Genomic DNA, 26,297 nt, shown 5'->3' with positions numbered 1-26,297 from the left:
ACATTTCAATCAAATACAATGAAAATTTTAAAATAATTATCACACTCTACTCATCTCATGTTTGTTTTACCTATGCACTTTAAACAGATTACTCTCTACTCATATCAGATAAGTTATCTCGAGTAAATCCTACCCAACATTCCTTTTTTATATAGAACAAAGTAGATATTAACCATTGAATGGAAGTCTCCAAAACACATCTAATTCTGATAATTCCAAGATACACCCAGAGAAACCTCAATCTAATATGAGTAGCTAGCAAGATACTGTTATGGAAAGACATCAGGGTAATGTATCACAAGTTTTTGTTTTATGCCACAAAACCATAACATCAAGTGCCCAAAATGCTAGAAAAAGAGAAATAGCTAATTTTGTTCCAAGGACAATACACCACAGAAATATGATCCAACTAGTTTTATGGAACCCTAATAATGCATTATACCTATAAAATTTAAATTTTTGTCAATCATAGTATTAAAGTTTCTAAAATTTTAAAAATAAACTAAGCTTAAAAATCATCAATGAAAATTGATAAATTCGAACTAAATTGCAAAGCCCTCAATCTAGAGGACTTTACTCTTCCAAAAACTAGCGTATGCCGCTAATTGTAACACTGACACGGTATTCTTTAGTAAAAGGCGAAAGAATAGTTCACTATGTTATCATCACACGGCTCTGTAATTAAGGGCAACCAGAGGTCCTTAAGTTTGTTATCAACTCAATTGACCCTATCTTAAATAACTAAAGTATCACAGTCTAGTGACAACTGAATTTCAATGCAAATATAACACATGAAACAACAAAAGGTAACAACTCACCTTGCAACAGAGGAACTGTATTGAGCTAATTGATTTGTTCCATCTTTTAAAAACCTCACCAATGAAAGATGATATACAACACCCTCACCAAAATGTGCAAGCACATAGAGTATACAGACTGAGCTACTGCCAAACATCAGATTACACATTGGAACATCACCAACAAAATCTAGAAAGATTAAGACTTGTAAGCAGCTTTTCTATTATGTAAACCCAAAAGTTACAAACAAAAACCATTATATTACTCCCAAGACTTACCCTCGTCAAGCACAGCAAGACTTAATTATTTATGTCTCCTTATGATACAAGTCTAGTGACCCTTTTAAAAAAGTATTTTACAAACTTAACTTGAAGAGGGCCGCGCGAACGCAGGCCCCCACAGCAACAAATTATGATGTAGGTTCCACCACTTGGGTAGACCTTAGGCAAGCACCCCTCCTTAAGTGCAATGGAAGTCACTTGCCTAGGCCATGGGCCTTCATGATCACCCATTGACCCCATCCAGGTAAGTATATTGCAATGTGTCACACACTTGTTATTTATACCTCATCTTCCTTGCTATTCATTCTAACAATTCCGGTGTGGGATTCAGATGACATGAGATTGATTCATCCCGTTTTTTGTGAAAGATAATCATCATTTAAATCTAAATCAGGACATATTTGTTCCTAAGATTTAGTGTTGGAGTTGTATGTACACGGTCTATATCAGTTTAGTGGATCAACAATTCATACACCAACTCACATTTGCAACCTCATGTGTAGCCGAATATAACTTTGTGACATTTTTCTTCATCTTCCCAGCTTGACCCCTACTTTTTCTACATCTGAAACCATGCAGTGGAAAAATATTTAGGAGACAAAGATGGTGTTGATAGAATCATGAATGACAAGTCCGAGATAAGCAGATGATTCAAAAGAGCATCTGAAGCCTCTCTCTGGTTCAGTTTCATTCACTAATATGGTATAAGAGCTCAAAAGAGCATTGAGCTACCTCTTCTTCACCATGCCTCCACGAGCTGCATACTACAAGCATCTTGCTAAAAGTACTTCAGCCCCTCTTGTCACTGCTCTTCTGGATGGTAAGAAATATCATTCCTAGTCGCGTTCCATGAAGTGTGTGATTATGATGAAGAATAAAATTAGGTTTTTAGACAAACTTGCGCCGTTGCCAAATCTTGTGCTGACCAGAATCGGAAATTCAGTAATGAAGCATGTGATCTATATGTAGCTGCGGCAGCTTGCAAGGATCTCGAGACGCAATTCTCGCAAGGAGACTATGTTTGCATTGCTGAATAGCAGAATTTTTTTGCAAAGCTTCAACAAAACAATTTATGGATCTCGAGACGCGATTCTCGCTAGTGGACTTTGTTTGCATTGCTGAATAGCTTAAAATTTTTGCGAAGCTTCAACAAAATAATTTATGGATCTCGAGACACGACAGAATAGCAGAAATGCAAAGCTTCAACAAAACAATTTATTAGTTACTATCTATTTTACAAAAATGTGTGTTACGAGAAGAATTTGCACATTATGGTCCCTTTCCGTATTGCTCTTGTCTAGTGAAGTTGATGGTAGAAAAAATATTATAACCTTAAACTAAATTGCAGAACCCTCAATTAAGAGGACTCTTCCAAAAACTAGCATATGCCGCTAATTGTGACGCTGACACGGTATTCTTTAGTAAAAGGCGAAAGAATAGTTCACTATGTCATCATCACACGGCTCCGTAACTGTTAGCAATCAGAGGTCCTTTTGTTTATACGTAAGCAGCATAGTTAATTTTATGAAATAGACAATGTGGGATTTAAAATCTGATACCCACTCACTTGACCCTCCCAATCTAGCAACAATTGAATTTCAATGCACATGAATAAAAACTCACCTAGGAGTTGTATTAAGCTATGGTTAGAGTCTATAGCATACAAAAGAATCCTATGGTTAGAGCCTATAGCATACAAAAGAATCATATGGTTAGAGCCTATAGCATAGAAAAGAATCCTGTAGAAGATAGTACTCTTGATTGCAAGAGAAGGTGAAGAATTAAAGCAATGAAAGATGATAGGCAAGGATGGAGTATACAATCTGAGTTAATGCCAAACAAGAGATTTCTCATACTACAACTAAAGGAACTTTCCAAACCTGAATTCTAGCCTGGTGGTGCTTATATATCATTGAAAACTAGAAACCTATATCCCTTAAAATTAACATTAAAAAGGCATTTGATACATATGAATGTAGTAACTTTTTTATCAATCATTTGGATTTAATCAAGTGTTTTGCTCTTGGATACATACTAATAGAATGAGATAATGATGATGAGAAAAGCAATTTTACATGGCAAGTTCCTACAGATTCAAAACCCTTTTTTGCAACAGCAGAAGCAAAACATCATTTGCAAATTACTATATTTATGAAAAAAGTTGAGATAGGAATGAATGATATTGTTTACCTTGCTTGCTTCACAGAGAGAACATCCATGGAAGCTTCTAGCTGGTGTTAATGCGGTTTACAAAGCTTTGCAAGTGGAAATGGAAACAGTAACAAAAGGAAGACAAAACGTTTATCCATTTTTTCCCTCTCATGGTGAAAAAAGTGTTTTATTTTAGTTTCTGTACTTGTTGCCACGTATCTAACTATGTTCAAGGCAACAATGCACTTTAACAAATGTCAGTTGTGACACGTTTTTGCCCATTATGTTGAAGCTAGTGTTTGATTTACTCACACATACTCCATTTCATTTTGATTATGTATAAAAACTTCATAATGTATTTCTAAGAAAATTAATCAAATTTAATTTTAAATTATTTTTATTTATTTAAATCATATTAAATTTTAAATTTTTTTTAACTAATTTTTTTATTATGAATAAATATGTTAGAACATAAAAAAATCAATCAACATGAATGAATTTTATTAATGGACTTTGGTCAATTATGTCTACCTATGTGACTATAGAGTAACTATAGTTTCTTTGATTTTTGCCTAATAATTAGGGTTACAGTGTTACAGACAATATATATAATACTACGACTCAGTTTACAATAATATCCCTAAACTGTATCGCGTGGAGCTACAGCTTCTGCACCCTTAGTCACCTACCCACAACAAACAATTGGGCTTAAGACTCATTTGAAATCTTCACATATTGTGTTTCTCTTTGTCTTAATATAAGTTATACTCAACAATCTCCACCTTGACGAATATCAAACCCCTATGAACACTTTATGCATGACGATCACATCCTGACAACCGAGGAGGTACATATCCTACTTAACTTTGAGAAATATGTAACAAGTTCAAGCAATGCTTGAATTTGTCACTCATGATTGGCTTGATCAACATATCAGTTGCATTCTCTAAAGTATGAATATTTTCAAGTAATATGTGTCCAAATGCAAGTAACTCTCTAATCTTGTGAAACCTCGCATCAATATGCCTGGTCCTAGCATGATAAACCTGATTGTTTACCCAATAAATATCACAAAGACTATCACAATGCAACCGAACTCCTCATTGCCCAACACCCAAATCTCTTATCCAATTTTGTAAGATATAAGGCTTCTTTAGCAACTTCACTTGATGCCATGTACTCTGATTCAGTTGTCGACATGGATTGAACTAATGATTTCCAACAAATAAGTCCTCATAATAAAGTAAAGACATACCCTACTGTAGATCTTTTATCATCCATTTCACAAACATAGTCTGAATCAATATATCCTACAATTGAAAGATCATTATTTTCAATGTTAAGCAAGAAATCATGACCCCTTATACCCTTCAAGTACCTGAAAATTGACTTGATTCTTTCCCAATGACACTTGATCACTTTGGACATAAAATTATTAACTTGACTTACAACTTGTGTCAAATCTGGTCTAGGATATACCATAATATACATTAAACAACCATTATCACTAGCATAAGGAACCTTTGACATATATTAAGGCTTAAAAAGTATACACAAGAAGGGAGATTGAATTGTGTATATGAAAATTTACTTCTTTTTCTCAAACCTGTTCAGAAACTAAGATGTCAAGCTCAGATTCTGATCCAAGTAAGAGTCAGACATCAGAGTTTGTTGCACATTGGAATATAAATGCAAAAGTAAATAAAGAGACACACAATATATCTTGGTTCCTCTCAAACCGAGAGTAGTCCAGTCCCCTTGCAGCACAAGATATTTTCATTATAATCAATCAGATTACAATTTGCTCAATTAAACAACAAGCAACAAAATTCATTGTCTGAACAACCCGTTCAGGACTTCCTGCTCAATCCCACGGAAAGAGACTTCATGCTCAATCAAACCCTGAAAGAGACTTCTGCTCTATGCAAGCATGAGACTTTAATGCTTAATTATACAAAAAGAGACTTTTGCTCTGCCCGCAGACATGATACTTAAATGCTCAATCTATCCAAAAAGAGACTTTTTTGCTCAAGCACTCGACAAGAGACTTCTTACATATTCTAATCAGTAGTTTAGAATAGTAATTACAAATGCACTTGATACTCTTATCAGTGGTGTATAGTTACAACACAGGTCCTTATGTTTCTAAGATTTCTAAGATTAGCAATGGTAAGAAATCTTAAGACTATATTATACAAGCTAACATATATACATAAGTGTTCTTACTTGTATCATATCATCTTTGTATTGTATGGTTCTATTAACAACATATTCAAAGACTTCTACGGTATTTGAATCTTTAGCATATTTAGAGTTTTCAATCAAAGTCAACGAACCTATGTTGATCAACTTGATCAATCATCTTCAGCATCTTCTTCATATCCTTGAACTTCCTTTTATAGGATTAGGAAAATAGTCATTAGAGAGTTTGAACATAATGAGCAGGCATGTTGAAGAAGTATGCCAAGAGAGTCGTTGGAGATTAGCATTTAGTATGAAGCTTTGTCCATTTAATAGTAGTAACACTCTCAGTACCTTTCAAGGTACTAGACATCTACCAACAGGTAGAGCAAACTGAAGATGTCATATCTTTATTACTTAAGCCTTGCAAAACAAAATTCTAGTAGAGTTTGTCCAGAATTATGGGGCTTTAATAATACAATATTGCTTTGGTATGGTGTACGGATCATATGCTCTTCAGTCTTTCAGAAGTTGAGTGGTCATCAGAGGCTGGATCTAGACCAGAGTCTGAAGCCTTTAGATGCTGGTGAATAACTTACAGATTCTGATCAATCAGAATCTGAATCACTTCTTTATGGAACTGAGGTTTTTGATAGGCTTGAAACCTTGATATAGTTTGACTTCAGATCATGCAGACTTGGTTATGATCATTTAGATTCATAATAACTTTGCTTCTCTTTAATGATTCTTATAAGTGATTAACTTGATTTATATCAAGGTTAATGTCTTTTGATCCTACACATTTGAACAACCATTAGTAAATCCCATTTTTCTTTAAATACTTTGTTATCATCAAAACCTTTTAAGGGCATGAACAAATCTTGTTCCAACAATCTCCCCATTTTTTGATGATGACAAACAAATTTATTTAAGAATAATGATTGATGATTTAATTAACACATTATAACATTAGGGTATGAGGTTTGTAAGTTCCCCCTAAGTTAGACAGTCCATTAAGGTGAGATTTGTAAGCTGCCCCTAAGTTTGATATTCCATTAAGACAAGGTTTGAGGTTTGTAAGCTCTCATTAACTCTTTATCTATGTTAATTTAATCCTATAATTTTAATCAACAAATCCTAACAACAGGGTCTGAGGTTTGTAAGCGCCCCCTAAGTTTGGCACACCTTAGGTTGAGATTTGAAAGCTCTTCCTTTTGTCTAACAGTTCATTAGGGTAAAGTTTGTAGCTTTCCTTAAGTCATTGTCTTTGTTTAATTAAAATTAGTTATTAAGATAAATTACTCAAAAATATAAATAACATTAAGGCTTATAATTTCAAAATTTGTTTTGGCAGAAACTGCTTTGTTCAAGTTTTCATACTTTAATCTCTTCTTAAATACTCTATGCATTTTCTCCTCCTTTGTCATTATCAAAATTATTTGAAAAGAAAGATAAGAACAATAAAACTAAAAAAAATAAAACAATTTAAATGCACAAAATTTTGAAAAGAAAAAAAAAACTCTAAAATATTTGACATAAACTAAAAAAAATTCTACGCTTGGAGACCTAGGGATTATTAGGATTAATGTTACAAACATCTTTTTTGTAATTATTCCTTTAGTTCAATGAAACTATTTTTCCTTTTTAATTAGCATATCACCCTTTTAATCATTAATTGTTTCATTTATTGTAAACGGATAAGAAGTTCATAATTCATAAAGAAAAACACAATACTCTTGACTTGATATTTCATTTTCATTTTATACATCTAATTAACCATAAGAAGAAAAAAATACATCAAATAAAACTAAAAATATGAACTTACAAGTCTTAAGAAGAAGAAAATTTGACATAATGTTATAATATGCATTCATTGATTGAAGATGTTTTACAAGTCATACAAACCATAATCAAGAATAATACATAAACATTAAATCTCAAAATCTAAACAAAATAAAACTATACACAAAAAAGAAACTAAGAATGCTCTAAGAGCAAGTTACAAAAATGGAAAAGAAAAGGAAATGACTACAATTTTTTTTCAAAAGAATCAGGCAAAGGCAACTTAGAAAGACTGTCGAAGTCTGATGGAAGAAGAAGAAGATGGAGTTGAACTTTCTTTAAGAACCAACATGATCTTCACCAGTAACTTTTCAGCTCAGGGTTAAATGAAACTTCATCCAGACTTACAATCTTTCCTTGCAGAGAGAAGAGTTCACCAAGAACTCGTTCAGAAGGAATGAAGAGCAACTTTCTCTCAAAGAAAGGCAGTGTTATCTTCAGAAGGTTGAAAATTTCTTGAGGAAATTTCATTCTTACGCCTAAATGAAAAGGAAGTATAAGATCATAGTCAGAGACTCCCAATTCTTTAAGGAGAACTAGCCTTTCATTGATGCTCTCCAGTTGGTTTTTCACACCAAGGTTTGAGATAAAGGTCATCTCAGGTTAGGACAGGAACGAGAGATATGAGCTTTTGAAAATAAGGGCAAGGTTGCACAATTGTGTCAACCAGGTTTGAGAGGCATGTTATAAAACCAGAATGAAAAACTTAGATTGAGAGAGATCAATTTAAATAGGGAATGAAAAGGCAAAACCGAGAGAGAGAAATATTTGAGACAACTAGATTTTGAAAAAACAAATCACATAAAATCTTTTGGAAAACCAACAACTAAGATAAAGAAGTACTAAGAGAAAGTAATAAATAACAAGAGAGAGAGGCCATGGAGAATCCAAAGAGTAAAGCATTATTACTCTACAGATTATGCCCAAATAGCTATTAGATTTAATTATTAGATTTAATTCATATTTAAGTTTGTTAGATATTAGATTTAAATATTAGATTTGATTCATATTTAAGTTTGTTAGATATTAGATTTAAATATTAGATTTGATTCATATTTAAGTTTGTTAGAGGCTTATAAATAGGGTGTCAATCATTGTAACTTTTAATCCTTTTTGTAGCCATCATTCTCTGAATAAGAATATTTCCATTCATCATATATTCTACCTTTGCACCAACAATTGGTATCTAGAGCTCCGGTTCAGATTCATTGGGAAACACGGGAAACACGAGTGAACGTGAGGTCTTGTGTGTTTGATTTTGATTCTTAGATTCGTGTTGAATCTTGAACAAAATCTGATCAGAATTTTAATTCTGTGGGTTGGGAAACACTGTGTGAGAAATCTGAGTGTACTGTGCAAGGTAGAAAGATGAACGGAAACGGCAACATGAACACCAAACTTCCAGTATTTGACGGTAAAACCTGGAATCGTTGGATGATCCAAATGCGTGTACTGTTCGGTGCTCAAGATGTTTTAGATCTTGTCACTGATGGTTATGTTCCGGTAGCAGCAGATGCGACGGATGAACAGAAAAACGCGCAGAAGGAAGTAAGGAAGAAGGATCATAAAGCATTGTTCTTCATTCATCAATGTGTTGATGTAAATGTGTTTGAGAAGATTGCAGATTCAACGACAGCAAAGGCTGCGTGGGACACACTGGTTAGATGTTATGGTGGTGACGCATCAGTGAAGAAGGTGAAGCTTCAGTCCTTGAGAAAGCAATATGAGAATCTCAACATGAAGAATAATGAGAAAGTTTCTGAATACATCTCCAGAGTGATTCTGATCACTAATGAGATGAAAGCGTGTGGAGAAACTCTTTCTGAAGAAACAATCATGGAGAAGGTATTGAGATCCCTTACCTCTCAATTTGATTACATTGTGGTAGCAATAGAACATTCCAAGGATCTGAGCACAATGAGAATTGAAGAGCTGCAGAGCAGTCTAGAAGCGCAAGAGTTGCGTTTGACTGAAAGAACTTCTGAAAGGGAAGTAGAGCAGCAGGCTCTGAAAGCAACTTCTGATAGGAGGTATCAGAAGCAGTCAGAAGCCAGGAGAAGATCTGATGGTGGTCAGAAGTCAGAAAGCTCAACCTCTGATAGACAAAAGAATGCTCAGAAGGGAAAAGAGAAGTATGACAAGAAGAAAATCCAATGTTACTGTTGTAAGAAGTTTGGTCACTTTGCTAGAGACTGTTGGTCAAACAAGGAGAGAAAATCAGAAGAAGCAAATATAGCCAGAAGTTCTGATGACGAATCTGTGCTATTGATGGCCTCTGAATCTGATAATATGGATCTGATAGACTGGTGGTATATGGACACTGGCTGTTCAAATCATCTTACTGGAAACAAGAAATGGCTGGTTGACTTTGACTCTGAAAAGAGGACAAAGATCAGATGTGCTGATGACAAATATCTTAATGCAGAAGGTATGGGAAATGTCAGAGTGACTCTGAACAATGGGAAAACAACATTGATTCAGAACGTGTGGTATGTACATGGCATCAGAAGCAATCTGATGAGTGTGGGACAATTAATTGAGAAAGGTTTTTCAGTTACCATGAAGGACAATCTTCTGAAGCTGTATGACTGCAATCAGAAGTTGATTATGGAGTCAGAACAGGGAAGGAATAGAACATTCAAGGTGAATGTCAGAACTGCAGACTCAGAATGTCTTAGTGCAACAAGTGCTGAGAAGGAGAGTGAGCTGTGGCACAGAAGATTTGGTCATTTGAATTTCAGAAGCTTAAAACATCTGAATTCAAAGAAGTTGGTACATGGAATTCCTGCAATTAAGAAGCCTGAAAAGTCATGCAAAGTTTGCATGGAAGGAAAACAACCACGATTGCCATTTGCGTCAGAAACTGCTCCAAGAGCAAAACATGCCTTGGGAGTTGTACATTCTGATGTGTGTGGTCCATTTCCAGTAGCATCGATGGGAGGGAATAAATACTTTGTGTTATTTGTTGATGAATTCACAAGAATGACATGGGTATCCCTTATTAAGTTTAAACACGAGGTGTTTGATGAATTCAAGAAGTTCAGAATGAAGGCTGAGAATCAGAGTGGTCAAAAGCTGAAGATTCTTAGAATTGACGATGGAGGTGAGTATAACTCCAAAGAGTTCCAGAAGTTCTGTGAGGAGAATGGAATTGAGCATGAGGTTACTGCTCCTTATACCCCTCAACACAATGGTCTTGCTGAAAGAAGAAACCGAACTTTGCTTGATATGGTGAGAAGCATGCTAAAGGAGAAGAAGCTTCCTCAGAAGCTCTGGGGAGAAGCTATTGCCACCGCAACGTATGTACTCAACCGATGTCCTACGAAGAAGTTGAAGGAAATAGTTCCAATACAGAAGTGGACTGGAGATAAGCAAAGTGTTAGTCATCTGAAGGTGTTTGGTTCTGTTTGCTATAAACATGTTCCAGAAGCCAGAAGACAGAAGCTGGATGATAGAAGCAAAGTGATGATTCTGATAGGGTACCACAGTACAGGTGCATACAAGCTCTATTGTCCAGAAACCAATAAAATTGAATTCAGCAGAGATGTGATTGTGAAGGAATCAGAAGTTTGGAATTGGGATAAGTCTCAATCTGACTCTGATGTTAGAACCTCTGAAGAAAGGTCAGAGTTCAGAATTTCTGAGGCTGGAGTAAACTCTGATATTGATTCTGATTCTGGTAGTGATTCTGACTCTGGAGAAGACTCAGAAGATGAAGGTGACTCTGATGATCCAGACTCTGATGACCCAGACTCTGATGGTAATCCAGATTCTGGTGGCAATTCAGACTCTGGAAATATGCCAGACCCTGAAGATGATCAAAGCTCTGGAGGAAGTCAACCATCTGAAGCTAGAAACTCTGAAGCTCAAGACTCTGAACAAGTTCAGAGACCACAAAGAATCAGAAACATCCCCAGAAGATATGCAGAATTTGACATGCTGCAAGACACTGAAGTAGACTCTGAAGGAGAAGTTATTCAGTGTGCCATGTTAGTAGACTCTGAACCCATAAGTACAGAAGAGGCTCTTAAGCAGAAGCTCTGGCTGAAGGCCATGAAAGAAGAACTTGATGCTATAGAGAGAAACAAGACATGGAAGCTGACAGAACTTCCAACAGACAAGAAAACCATCAGCGTCAGATGGGTTTTCAAGCAGAAGTTAAAGCCAGATGGTTCAATTGGCAAACATAAAGCAAGGTTGGTAGCCAGAGGATTTCTACAGAAACCTGGGCTAGATTACTCTGAAGTGTTTGCACCTGTAGCAAGACATGAAACAATCAGAATGGTGATTGCAATAGCTGCTAACAGGAATTGGCCTCTGATGCATTTAGATGTAAAATCTGCATTTCTGAACGGTCCATTAGAAGAAGAAGTTTACGTGTCACAACCTCCTGGATTTGTGAAAAAGAATCAGGAAGGGATGGTGTACAGATTATACAAAGCTCTATATGGATTGAAACAAGCGCCCAGAGCTTGGAATAAGAAGATTGATTCATTTTTCAAGAAGCAAGGCTTTCAGAAATGTGAGATGGAGTACGGTGTCTATGTTCAGCATACTTCTGAAGGAAATATGACTCTGGTATGTTTATATGTTGATGATATACTGCTGACTGGAAGTTCTGAACAGGAGATAGCCAAGTTCAAGAAAGTTCTGATGAATGAATTCGAAATGACTGATCTAGGCAAAATGACATACTTTCTAGGGATGGAATTCAGATACTCTGAGAAAGGTATTATTTTGCATCAGCTCAAGTATGAATTAGAACTTCTGAAGAGATTTGAACTGGAGAATTGTAAGATTGCTGTCACACCTTCTGATACAAATCAGAAACTGGATTCTGACTCTGATGGAAAGGATGTGGACGCTACAACCTTCAAACAGTTGGTTGGTTCTCTGAGGTATTTGTGCAATACCAGACCTGATATTTGCTATTCAGTTGGGATGGTTAGTAGGTTCATGAGTAAACCTAAGTGGTCCCATTACCAAGCTGCAGTCAGGATTCTGAGGTATATCAAGGGAACTCTGAAGTATGGAGTATTATTTCCTTCTGGAAGAAAGGATGAGTCAGAACTTCAGAGTTATTCAGATTCTGATTGGTGTGGAGACAGAGTTGACAGAAGAAGTACGTCTGGGTACTTATTCAAATTTCTGGGAGGTCCCATTTCTTGGTGTTCCAAGAAGCAACCTGTTGTGGCGTTGTCAACTTGTGAAGCTGAATATATTGCAGGTGCTGTTACTGCATGCCAAGCTGTGTGGATTCTGAATCTATTGCAGGATCTGAAGATTAAAGTAAACAAACCTCTGAAGCTGATGATTGACAACAAGTCTGCAATCAATCTTGCCAGAAACCCAGTGTTGCATGGGAGAAGCAAGCACATTGAGACCAAGTATCATTTTCTGAGACATCAAGTTCAGAGGGGAGTGTTAGAAGTTGTACACTGCAGCACTCAGAAGCAGTTGGCAGATGTTCTGACGAAAGCTATCAAGACTGATCAATTTCTCAGATTAAGGGATGAAATTGGTGTTACAAGTTTTGATGGAATATGAATTAAGGGATGGTATTAGATTTAATTATTAGATTTAATTCATATTTAAGTTTGTTAGATATTAGATTTAAATATTAGATTTGATTCATATTTAAGTTTGTTAGATATTAGATTTAAATATTAGATTTGATTCATATTTAAGTTTGTTAGAGGCTTATAAATAGGGTGTCAATCATTGTAACTTTTAATCCTTTTTGTAGCCATCATTCTCTGAATAAGAATATTTCCATTCATCATATATTCTACCTTTGCACCAACAATAGCTTCCCAGCTAGCATAGCAATTTTCAGACACGTGTATTTTTATAAAAGAATTAGAAGTAATCCCTATTCTTTTTTTGAGTCTCATAACCTGATGCTTTTCAGAGGCCACGTGTCATCAGAGACTTTTCAAGACTTTGATGAAGCTACTTCTGATTAGCATGTTGGTGACACATCAGATTTTAATTGATGTGACAAATATAACCTATATGGCATATTATGTGTCGCGACATAACACGTTGCATTGGATTTTATATAATAGATAATAGATTTTGTTTTTTATGATGTTTTGTTATTTAACAAAATAGTGTAGTTGTTATATTTTTTATCATTATTTTTTATAGATGTAAGGTGAAAAGACTTAATTATATAAAGAGTGATAATTGTGTTTAGTCGTAATTAACTCATGTGAGATATTTATTAATAAATTTTTTGTAAAATATAATTTTTGGAATAGAAGTTGAAGTATAATTATATAAGTTTGTTTCAAGATTCAATATAACCTAAATGCTATATTATGTGTCGCAACATAACTCGTTGCATTAGATTTAATATAATAGATAATAGATGTTATTTTTTATGATGTTTTTTAATTTAACAAAATTGTGTAGTTGTTATATTTCGTATCATTATTTTTTATAGATGTAAGGTGAAAATACTTAATTATATAAAGTGTGATAATTGTGTTTAATTGTAATTAACTTTTGTGAGTTATTTGATAATAAATTTTTTGTAACATATAATTTTTGGAATAGGAGTTGAAGTATAGTTGTATAAGTTTGTTTCAAGATTCAATCTTAAACATGACAAATCAGATTTTAATTAATACGACAAATATAACCTACATGGCATATTATGTGTCGCAACATAACCCGTTGCATTAGATTTAATATAACCTACATGGCATATTATGTGTCACAACATAATCTGTTGCATTAGATTTAATATAATAGATAAGATGTTGTTTTTTATGATGTTTTGTAATTTCACAAAATAGTGTAGTTGTTATATTTTTTATCATTATTTTTTATAGATGTAAGGTGAAAAGACTTAATTATATAAAGTGTTATAATTGTGTTTAATTGTAATTAACTCTTGTGAGATATTTAATAATAAATTTTTTGTAACATATAATTTTTGGAATAGAAGTTGAAGTATAATTGTATATGTTTATTCCAAGAGTCAATCTTAAAGGTGACATATCAGATTTTAATTGATGTGGCAAATACACCCTACATGGCATATTATGTGTCGCCACATAACCCGTTGCATTAGATTTAATATAATAGATAATAGATGTTGTTTTTTGTGATGTTTTGTAATTTAACAAAATAGTGTAGTTATTATATTTTTATTATTATTTTTTATAGATGTAAGGTGAAAAGGCTTAATTATGTAAAGAGTGCTAACTCTGTTTAATTGTAATTAACTCTTGTAAGATATTTATTAATAATTTTTTTGTAACATATAATTTTTGAAATAGAAGTTGAAATATAATTGTATAATTTTGTTCCAAGATTCAATCTTAAAGGTGATACATCAGATTTTAATTGATGTGGCAAAAATAACCTACATGGCATTTTATGTGTCGCAACATAATCCATTGCATTAGATTTAATATAATAGGTAATACATGTTGATTTTTATGATGTTTTGTAATTTAACAAAATAGTGTAGTTGTTATATTTTTTATCATTATTTTTTATATATGTAAGGTGAAAAGACTTAATTATATAAAGAGTGATAATTATGTCTAATTGTAATTAAGTCTTGTGAGATATTTAATAATAAAAAATTTCTAACATGTAATTTTTGGAATAGAAGTTGAAGTATAATTGTATAAGTTTGTTTCAAGAATCAATCTTAAAGATGACACATCAGATTTTAATTGATGTGGCAAATATAACCTACATGGCATATTATGTGTCGCAACATAACCCGTTGCATTAGATTTAATATTACCTACATGGCATATTATGTGTCCCACCATAACCTGTTGCATTAGATTTAATATAATAGATAATAGATGTTGTTTTTTTTACGATGTTTTGTAATTTAACAAAATAGTGTAGTTGTTATATTTTTTATCATTATTTTTTATAGATGTAAGATGAAAAGACTTAATTATATAAAGAGTGATAATTGTGCTTAGTTGTCATTAACTCATGTGAGATATTTATTAATAAATTTTTTGTAAAATACAATTTTTGGAATAGAAGTTGAAGTATAATTGTATAAGTTTCTTTCAATATTCAATCTTAAAGATGACACATCTGATTTTAATTGATGTGGCAAATATAACCTACATGGTATATTATGTGTCGCAACCTAATCCGTTGCATTAGATTTTATATAATAGATAGATAATAGATGTTATTTTTAATGATGTTTTGTAATTTAACAAAATTATGTAGTTGTTATATTTTTTATTATTATTTTTTATAGATGTAAGGTGAAAAAATTAATTATATAAAGAGTGATAGTTGTGTTTAATTGTAATTTACCCTTGTGAGATATTTAATAATAAAATTTTTGTAACATATAATTTTTGGAATAGAAGTTGAAGTATAACTGTATAAGTTTGTTCCAAGATTCAATCTTAAAGGTGACACATCAAATTTTAATTGATGTGGGAAATATAACCTACATGGCATATTATGTGTCGCAACATTACCTGTTGCATTAAATTTAATTTAATAGATAATAGAAGTTATTTTTTTATGATGTTTTGTAATTTAATAAAATAGTGCAGTTGTTATATTTTTTATCATTATTTTTTATAGATGTAAGGTGAAAAGACTTAATTTTATAAAGAGTGATAATTGTGTTTAATTGTAATTAAGTCTTGTGAGATATTTAATAATAAATTTTTAGTAATATATTGATCAGTGCATTTTGATGCACGTTCTTCCATGTTTGTACTTAAGCATTTCTTCGGTTTGTTTTGATTATTTTTATGTTTTAATGTGTTTTCATAATTTATTTTATTTTTATACTTATTTAATTTTCGTATTTAATTTTCAGCATTAGCAGCTTTCGCGAGAAAAATTATATCTTGAGCTAGGAGTATCGGATTGAGACGTGCTACCAGTCGATGGAAAGTTAAGAAAAAGATCTACAACTTTTATTCAGAAGTCGAGAGCTGAATTAGACTGTAGTAGGGCCAGAAATTTCGTTGAAGCTGCTGCATTATTTTTATATTTTGTTTGGGTTAGTTGTATTGGGCTTGGATCGTACATTTGACCCGGTTGAGTTGTGAAACGGGTTTGGGTGTTTTTACCTAGGTTAGGCAGCCAAAAACAGGGTTACGCTTTTCTGTTCATGTACGATTTTTTGAGAGCTAGCAAGATGACTATGGAGAACTAATCCCTTTTGAATCAACCTGTTGTAATTCAGAATCCGCTTTGAGGTTTTTATTAATTCCAATTTGTTTCCTTTGAATTCTTCTTATAATTCCAATTAATTGCTTAATCTAATTGTTGCTATAGGATAGAATCCTTAAATTCGATTGATGAATGATGATCCCGAATCAATTTCGTGTTAACATAGCTTTTATTTTATCACGAACGATCAAGTTGCGTCTACTTAATTCGCAATAGTTTTTAATCCGTTTGCTTAATTCGGAATTTGGGAATATTACTCGCATAATTTCCTTTACGCTTGTTAATGGTAATTGTAATCGAATAGGAGCAGACCCGTTAGGGATTTGGAATTTTATAAGAATCAATGATAAGTCGGAAGATGATGCAGTAGGTTGGTTCGTGTCAGCTTATTCTATAATCACTTTTTTTAATCACTTTTCATAATCACTTATTCTAAATCGAATTAAAACCCCCATATTTTGTTTTCATACTTGGTTAATTTGTCAAGAGTCCTTGCGATACGATACTCGAGGTGTCGCTTTCCGTTTACTATATATTATTACTCGTTTTGACCCGTGTGCGACAGCGGATCAAATTGGCGCCGTTGCCGGGGACTCTTGTAGATCTTAACCAATATTATAATTTTAGGTATTGTGTTTTAGCATTTTTTCTCTAAACTTCTTGTGTCTTGGTCTTTTTGCGGTTTAGGAAAAAAAATCTGTTTTTAAACAAATTATCTCAGATTATTCCGATTTTTTGTCGATTCATTAGGAAAAAATCAGTAATCAAAAGCCTTTATTTATGGGATAAATAGTGGATGCCATCCTAAAAAACCGAAATTCCTTATTTTTCTATTTTTTATGATTCTTTTTTCTGTTTTGATAGTTTTAGAAAATTTTGAAAAAATTCTCGAAAATTTTAATTGACGTCATTAGATTAATTTCGGTGTTAGTTTATTTTTCTAAATTTATTTTAATCGTTTTCCTTCATTGTGTTTGTTTTTGACTATGGCTGACCAAAGAACTTTAAGGCAGTTAGCTGTCCCTGATGTGAATTATAATGGCATGTGTATTGAATATCCTGAAGCTGACACTCCTTTTGAACTAAAATCTGGTTTGATACACTTGTTGCCAAAGTTTAATGGTCTTGCAGGTGAGAATCCACATAAACATCTCAAAGAATTCAAGGTTGTGTGCTCTACACCGTTGAGGCCTGAAGGAATAACTGAAGACCACATCAAACTTCGAGCTTTTCCTTTTTCATTGCAGGGTGCAGCAAAGGATTGGATTTATTATCTCGAGCCAAACTTAATTGCAAGTTGGACAGCCCTGAAAAAAGTGTTCTTGGAAAGATATTTTCCTGCCTCCAGAGCTGCCTCAATAAGAAAGGAGATTTGTGGTATTAGACAAGGCAATGAGTCGCTGACCGAGTATTGGGAGAGATTCAAGCACTTGGTATCTAGCTGCCCTCAACACCAGATCACTGAGCAACTCCTCATCCAATACTTTTATGAGGAGTTGTTACCGATGGACAGGAACATTCTTGATGCTGCTAGTGGTGGAGCATTAGTCGATAAAACTCCAGCTGCTGCCAAAGCCCTTATTGAAAATATGTCTCTTAATTCTCAACAGTTCACCACTAGAGACAATTCTGTGCAAAGCAAAGGTGTGAGTCAAATTCAAGTTTCTTCCAACAAAGCCTTAGAGACCAGAATTGACGAACTCACTGCCTTAGTCAAACAGCTGGCAGTAGCAAAACCTCAAACAACAACTTTGTGTGGCATTTGTACTTCTCCTGAGCACCCGACCGATACTTGTTCTATTCTGAGAGACGAGTCCTTTACTGAGTTGCCACAAGCTTATGCAGCCAACCTTTACAATCAAAACAGGTACAACAACACTCCTGACCTGTCCACCAACAAATACCATCCCAATTGGAGGAACCATCCCAACCTTCGATATGGAAACCCACAAACCAGCCAACAACAGAACTCACCTCAAGTGGCTTCCCCTGCACCTTCCGAACCATCCTTGGAGGATATTGTTAAGCAAATGGCCGTGAACAACCTCCAGTTCCAACAAAGGACCGATGCTAGCATTCAGACCTTGAACACACAGATGGGACAACTTGCTACTCAAATAAATAACATGCAAGCTCAAGGTTCGAACCAACTTCCAGCCCAGACAGTTGTCAATCTGAATGGTCCTAATGCTAATGTGAGCGCAATTTCTTTGAGATCCGGAAAAGTTACAGAACCAACCCCTCAAAAAAATAAAAAAATCATTGAGGTAACTTCTGAACTTTCTCCTTCTGAGCCTCACGCAGCTGAACTTTCTTCTCATTCTTCTGTTGTGGTCGAAACTGAAAAAATTAAAGAAAAGGAGTATGGGCCACCAGTCCCTTTCCCACATAGAGTTCTGAAAAATAAAAGAATTGAGGAGGGAGACAAAGAAAGAGAGATACTGGATGTTTTCCGAAAGGTTGCGGTAAACAATCTGCTACTTGATGTTATTAAGCAGCTTCCAAAGTATGCAAAATTTCTAAAAGACTTGTGCACAAGTAAGAAAAGGTTGACGGGCAATGAGAGAGTAAATTTGGGACGAAACATTTCAGCCCTTATCCAGCCTAAACATTCACCTGAAAAAGCTACTGTTTCATCCCTCAATCAGGCCATACCCTAAAAGTGCAAGGATCCAGGAACTTTTTATATTCCATGTACCATTGGAGATAGTAAATTCGACAATTACATGCTTGATTTGGGAGCAGGCATTAATGTTATGCCTACTTCTGTTTATAATAACCTTGATCTTGGTCCTTTACAGCATACAGGTTTAATCATTCAACTAGCGAACAAAAGTAATGCTCGCCCCATTGGAGTAGTGGAAGATGTGCTTGTTCAAGTTAATGACTTGATTTTTCTTGCAGATTTCTACATTCTGGACATGAATGGAGAAACAAATTCAAGCAGATCGCCCATCATTTTAGGCAGACCGTTCATGAAAACGGCGAAAACAAAAATTGATGTCGACGATGGAACCATGTCCATGGAATTTGGTGACATTGTCGCAAAATTTAACATTTTCGATGCCATGAAACACCCCTTGGAGGAGAATTCTATTTTTCATATTGAATTGATCTCTGAGTTGGTTGATGACACCTTTTCTGAATTATTTTCACTTGATTTTCCATCTCTATCTGAGTTTGATGATGTTTATTCATGTGATGATTATACTAACACTAACCTTTGTGTTGTTTGTGCTGAGATTGATGCTGCCTTGCAGGGTGATAGTATAAACGAAGTTGTTTATTTGGATGAAGCTCTTGACATTCTGGCTTCCCCAAACATACCATGCATTGAACAACCACATTCTTTAGAGCCTAAACCACTTCCCGAGGATTCATATTATTCATCAAAGCTTCAACTTAATCAGAAATATAAGAAGGGAATTGGATGGACCTTGGTTGGCACTCGTGATATTAGCTCATCCATATGTATGCATAGGATCTCACTTAAAGATGAAACAAAAGTAGTGAGGCAGCCCCATAATCCTTTAATTCTTGATGTTGTAAAAAAGGAGATCACTTTCACGTATCCATTCAACACTTTTACTTATCGAAGATACTTCTTTGATCCTGGAATACAAGACAAATGCATTAATCAAAATTTCAAGGTCAATGGACACTCCCCAAAGCTACTCCATGAGAACCCGACTTTGGAAGAAGAGACTATAGAAGAGATCTCTTTGGGAAAGGCTGCTTATGCAATCACTTATCCACCTTGACTCCTCGGATGTGTTCTTTCCTTTCTCTCACTCTTATTTTATATTTATGCTCTTTCATTGAGGACAATGTATGTTTTAAGTGTGGGGGAGGGAACCATTTATTTGTTTGTTTTCTTTGTTTTATTTTTCTCTGTTTTTGGTTAATATTTAAAATTAAAAAAAATGCATCTTCTTGAAAGTTTTAGGCTATAGACTGACTAATTTGAGATTAGTTTGCGGAGACTTGGGAAAAATTCACAAGATCGGTATTGTTTTAACACCGTAAGTCTCCTGCATATGGAAATTGAGTTGAATTTTTATTATGTTTTAGCCTTACATTCTCATCCTCTAACAGCTCTTGAGTAGTTTATTTCAGTAGTCAGCACCGTCTCACACACATTTTACGCAGGGAAGCCGATGAAGATAAGTGAGTGTTCCGAAAGAAAAAAAAAGAGAGAAAAAAAATAAAGGAATGCACCTTCTAAGTTTGGTGACCCTCACCCGGTCACTTAACCCAACGGTTGTGGAACCTTCAAAAAAAGTTGGAAATAAGACTCTTTTGTAGTTGGTTCAGCGGTTTCTGGTGCTGAACTTGGTAGGGCGGATTACGGTCCGATCCCCCGCAACTATAATTGAGTAAGTAAAGGGTTATGACACTTAAGTACAAGAACCCCGTGCAAAAAAGGATCAGAGTCACTAACCGGTCGCCTTGCTATGAGTGTGTGGAGATAACGGGCTTAATGTGATTGCGCCTGAATGAAAAAGAGCCAAAGAAGGATGAGTAAGTTAGGCTTTAATATAATAACATGATTCAAGTTGATTTGTGTATTCAGGAGGTTTATGTCTGCATAACTGTGGATTAATGTTCTTACAATGTCCTTAGTGTGCAAGATTAGTACCTATCGAAGCAAACTTAACCGAAGATGACTTGTAGCCTAGAATGAGTAACCGTTGATGTGTCTGTGTTTTGTTTTGTTTTTCATTTTGCTCGGAGTGCAAAAGTTCAAGTGTGGGAGAATTTGATCAGTGCATTTTGATGCACGTTCTTCCATGTTTGTACTTAAGCATTTCTTCGGTTTGCTTTGATTATTTTTATGTTTTAATGTGTTTTCATAATTTATTTTATTTTTGCACTTATTAATTTTCGTATTTAATTTTCAGCATTAGCAGCTTTCGCGAGAAAAATCATATCTTGAGCTAGGAGTATCGGATTGACTACAACTTTTGTTCAGAAGTCGAGAGTTGAATCAGACTGTAGCAGGGCCGGAAATTTCGTTGAAGCTGCTGCATTATTTTTATATTTTGTTTGGGTTAGTTGTATTGGGCCTGGATCGTACATTTGACCCGGTTGAGTTGTGAAACGGGTTTGGGTGTTTTTACCTAGGTTAGGCAGCCAAAAACAAGGTTACGCTTTTCTGTTCATGTACGATTTTTTGAGAGCTAGGAAGATGACTATGGAGAACTAATCCCTTTTGAATCAACCTGCTGTAATTCAGAATCCGCTTTAAGGTTTTTATTAATTCCAATTTGTTTCCTTTGAATTCTTCTTATAATTCCAATTATTTGCTTAATCTAATTGTTGCTATAGGATAAAATCCTTAAATTCGATTAATGAATGATGATCCCGAATCAATTTCGTGTTAACATAGCTTTTATTTTATCATAAACGATCAAGTTGCGTCTGCTTAATTCACAATAGTTTTTAATCCGTTTGCTTAATTAGGAATTTGGGAATATTACTCGCATAATTTCCTTTACGCTTGTTAATGGTAAGTGTAATCGAATAGGAGCAGACCCGTAAGGGATTTGGAATTTTATAAGAATCAATGATAAGTCGGAAGATGATGCAGTAGGTTGGTTCGTGTCAGCTTATTCTATAATCACTTTTTTTAATCACTTTTCACAATCACTTATTCTAAATCGAATTGAAACCCCCATATTTTGTTTTCATACTTGGTTAATTTATCAAGAATCCTTGCGATACGATACTCGAGGTGTCGCTTTCCGTTTACTATATATTATTACTCGTTTTGACCCGTGTGCGACAGCGGATCACATATAATTTTTGGAATAGAAGTTGAAGTATAATTGTATAAATTTGTTTCAAGATTCAATCTTAAATATGACGCAACAAATTTTAATTGATGTGCCAAATATAACCTACATGACATATTATGTGTCGCAAGATAACCTGTTGCATTTGATTTAATATAATAGATAGATAATAGATGTTGTTTTTTATGATGTTTTGTAATTTAACAAAATAGTGTAGTTGTTATATTTTTTATTATTATTTTTTATAGATGTAAGGAAAAAAGACTTAATTATATAAAGAGTGATAATTGTGTTTAATTGTAATTAACTCTTGTGAGATATTTAACAATAAACTTTTGGTAACATATAATTTTTGGAATAGAAGTTGAAGTATAATTATATAAGTTTGTTCCAAGATTCAGTCTTAAAGGTGACAGATCATGTTTTAATTGATGTGGCAAATATACCCCACATAGCATATTATTTATCGCAACATAACCCGTTGCATTAGATTTAATATAATAGATAATAGATATTGTTTTTTGTGATGTTTTGTAATTTAATAAAATAGTGTAGTTATTATATTTTTTATTATTATTTTTTATAGATGTAAGGTGAAAAAGACTTAATTATATAAAAATTGTTAACTGCGTTTAATTGTAATTAACTCTTGTGAGACATTTATTAATAAAAAGTTTGTAACATATAATTTTTGGAATAAAAGTTGAAGTATAATTGTATAAGTTTGTTCCAAGATTCAATCTTAAAGGTGCCAAATCAGATTTTAAGTGATGTGACAAATATAACCTACATGGCATATTATGTGCCGCAACATAACTTGTTGCATTAGATTTAACATAATATATAATAGATGTTGTTTTTTATGATGTTTTGTAATTTAACAAAATAGTGTAGTTGTTATATTTTTTATCATTATTTTTTATAGATGTAAGGTGAAAAGACTTAATTATATAAAGAGTGACAATTGTGCTTAGTTGTATTTAACTCATGTGAGATATTTATTAATAATTTTTTTGTAAAATATAATTTTTGGAATAGAAGTTGAAGTATAATTGTATAAGTTTGTTTCAAGATTCAATATAACCTAAATGTCATATTATGTGTCGCAACATAACTCGTTGCATTTGATTTAATATAATAGATAATTGATGTTGTTTTTTAGGATGTTTTGTAATTTAACATAATAGTGTAGTTGTTATATTTTGTATCATTATTTTGTTATAGATGTAAGGTGAAAATACTTAATTATATAAAGTGTGATAATTATGTTTAATTGTAATAAACTCTTATGAGATATTTGATAATAAATTTTTTGTAACAGATAATTTCTGGAATAGGAGTCGAAGTATAATTGTACAAGTTTGTTTCAAGATTCAATCTTAAAGCTGACACATCGGTTTTTAATTAATGTGACAAATATAACCTACATGGCATATTATGTGTCGGAACATAACTCGTTGCATTTGATTTAATATAACCTATATGGCATATTATGTGTCGCAACATAACCTGTTGTATTGGATTTAATATAATAGATAATAAATGTTGTTTTTTATGATGTTTTATAGATGTAAGGTGAAAATACTTAATTATGTAAAGTTTTATAATTGTGTTTAATTGTTATTAACTCTTGTGAGATATTTAATAATAATATTTTTGTAACATATAATTTTTGGAATAGAAGTTGAAGTATAATTGTATAAGTTTATTCCAAGATTCAATCTTAAAGGTGACATATCAGATTTTAATTGATGTGACAAATATATCCTACATGGCATATTATGTGTTGCCACATAACTCTCGTTGCATTAGATTTAATATAATAGATAATAGATGTTGTTTTTTCTGGTGTTTTGTAATTTAACAAAATAGTGTAGTTATTATACTCTTATTATTATTTTTTATAGATGTAAGGTGAAAAGACTTAATTATGTAAAGATTGCTAACTGTTTTTAATTGTAATTAACTCTTGTGAGATATTTATTAATAATTTTTTTGTAACATATAATTTTTGGAATAGAAGTTGAAATATAATTGTATAAGTTTGTTCCAAGATTCAATCTTAAAGGTGATACATCAGATTTTAATTGATTTGACAAAAATAAGCTACATGGCACATTAAGTGTAGTTGTTATATTTTTTACCATTATTTTTTATAGATGTAAGGTGAAAAGACTTAATTATATAAAAAGTGATAATTATGTCTAATTGTAATTAAGTCTTGTGAGATATTTAAAAATAAAAAATCTGTAACATATAATTTTTGGAATAGACGTAAAGTATAATTGTATAAATTTGTTCCAAGATTCAATCTTAAAGGTGACACATGAGATTTTAATTGATGTGGAAAATATAACCTACATGGCATATTATGTGTCGCAACATAACCCATTGCATTATATTTAATATGATAGATAATAGATGTTGTTTTTTATGATGTTTTGTAATTTAACAAAATAGTGTAGTTGTTATATTTTTTATCATTATTTTTTATAGATGTAAGGTGAAAAGACTTAATTATATAAAGAGTGATAATTGTGTTTAACTATAATTAACTCTTGTGAGATATTTAATAATAAAATTTTTGTAACATATAATTTTTGGAATAGAAGTTTAAGTATAATTGTATAAGTTTGTTTGAAGATTCAATCTTAAAGATGACACATTAGATTTTTATTGATGTGGCATATATAACCTACATGGAATATTATGTGTCGCGACATAACCCGTTGTATTAGATTTAATATAATAGATAATAGATGTTGTTTTTTATGTTGTTTTATAATTTAACAAAATAGAGTAGTTGTTATATTTTTTATCATTATTTTTTATAGATGTAAGGTGAAAAGATTTAATTATATAAAGTGTGATAATTGTGTTTAATTGTAATTAACTCTTGTGAGATATTTAATAATAAATTCTTTGTAACATATAATTTTTGGAATAGAAGTTGAAGTATAATTGTATAAGTTTGTTTCAAGATTCAGTCTTAAAGATGACACATCAGATTTAATTTAATGTGGCAAATATAACCTACATGGCATATTATGTGTCGCAATATAATCCGTTGCAGTAGATTTAATATAACCTACATGGCATATTATGTGTCGCAACATAACCTGTTGCAATAGATTTAATATAATAGATACTAGATGTTATTTTTTATGATGTTTTGTAATTTAACAAAATAGTGTAGTTGTTATATTTTTTATCATTAACTTTTATAGATGTAAGGTGAAAAGACTTAATTATATAAATTGTGATAATTGTGTTTAATTGTAATTAACTCTTGTGAGATATTTAATAGTAAGTTTTTTGTAACATATAATTTTTGGAATAGAAGTTGAAGTATAATTGTATAAGTTTGTTCCAATATTCAATCTTAAAGGTGACATATCAGATTTTAATTGATGTGGCAAATCTACCCTACATGGCATATTATGTGTTGCAATATAACTCGTTGCATTAGATTTAATATAATACATAATAGATGTTGTTTTTTGTGTTGTTTTGTAATTTAACAAAATAGTGTAGTTATTATATTTTTATTATTATTTTTTATAGATGTAAGGTGAAAAAACTTAATTATATAAAGATTTCTAACTGTGTTTAATGATAATTAACTCTTGTGAGATATTTATTAATAATTTTGTTCCAAGATTCAATCTTAAAGGTGATGCATCAGATTTTAATTGATATGGCAAAAATAACCTACATGGCATATTATGTGTCGCAACATAATCCCTTGCATTAGATTTAATATAATAGATAATAGATGGTGTTTTTTATGATGTTTTGTAATTTAACAAAATAGTGTAGTTGTTATATTTTTTATCATTATTTTTTAAAGATGTAAGGTGAAAAGACTTAATTATATAAAGAGTGATAATTATGTCTAATTGTAATTAACTCTTATGAGATATTTAATAATAAAAAATTTGTAAGATATAATTTTTGGAATAGAAGTTGAAGTATAAATGTATAAGTTTGCTCCAAGATTCAATCTTAAAGGTGACACATCAGATTTTAATTGATGTGACAAATATAACCTACATGGCAT

At 32.5% G+C, this 26,297-nt stretch overlaps 2 long non-coding RNA genes and 3 other non-coding genes across 5 annotated transcripts; all 5 read right to left on the bottom strand.

Moving 5' to 3' along the window:
* Nucleotides 1-180: 180 nt before the first annotated feature.
* LOC127120064 (uncharacterized) lies at nucleotides 181-3,501 on the bottom strand. The gene is made up of 2 exons (XR_007803032.1): nucleotides 3,270-3,501; nucleotides 181-944 (listed from the first exon to the last, which is right to left on the bottom strand). It is a non-coding gene; the product is annotated as an uncharacterized LOC127120064 (long non-coding RNA).
* LOC127124806 (U5 spliceosomal RNA) lies at nucleotides 554-675 on the bottom strand. Its single transcript, XR_007804278.1, has one exon. It is a non-coding gene; the product is annotated as a U5 spliceosomal RNA (small nuclear RNA).
* Nucleotides 1,167-3,261, bottom strand: LOC127120063 (uncharacterized). Its single transcript, XR_007803031.1, has 2 exons — nucleotides 1,812-3,261; nucleotides 1,167-1,644 (listed from the first exon to the last, which is right to left on the bottom strand). It is a non-coding gene; the product is annotated as an uncharacterized LOC127120063 (long non-coding RNA).
* LOC127124112 (U1 spliceosomal RNA) lies at nucleotides 1,170-1,331 on the bottom strand. The gene has a single exon (XR_007803749.1). It is a non-coding gene; the product is annotated as a U1 spliceosomal RNA (small nuclear RNA).
* On the bottom strand, nucleotides 2,428-2,544 carry LOC127124763 (U5 spliceosomal RNA). The gene has a single exon (XR_007804233.1). It is a non-coding gene; the product is annotated as a U5 spliceosomal RNA (small nuclear RNA).
* Nucleotides 3,502-26,297: the final 22,796 nt, after the last annotated feature.

The sequence above is a fragment of the Lathyrus oleraceus genome, chromosome 2 (assembly GCF_024323335.1).
Source record: "Lathyrus oleraceus cultivar Zhongwan6 chromosome 2, CAAS_Psat_ZW6_1.0, whole genome shotgun sequence".
Lineage (NCBI taxonomy): Eukaryota > Viridiplantae > Streptophyta > Magnoliopsida > Fabales > Fabaceae > Lathyrus > Lathyrus oleraceus.
This window is presented reverse-complemented; position numbering and strand designations above follow the sequence as displayed.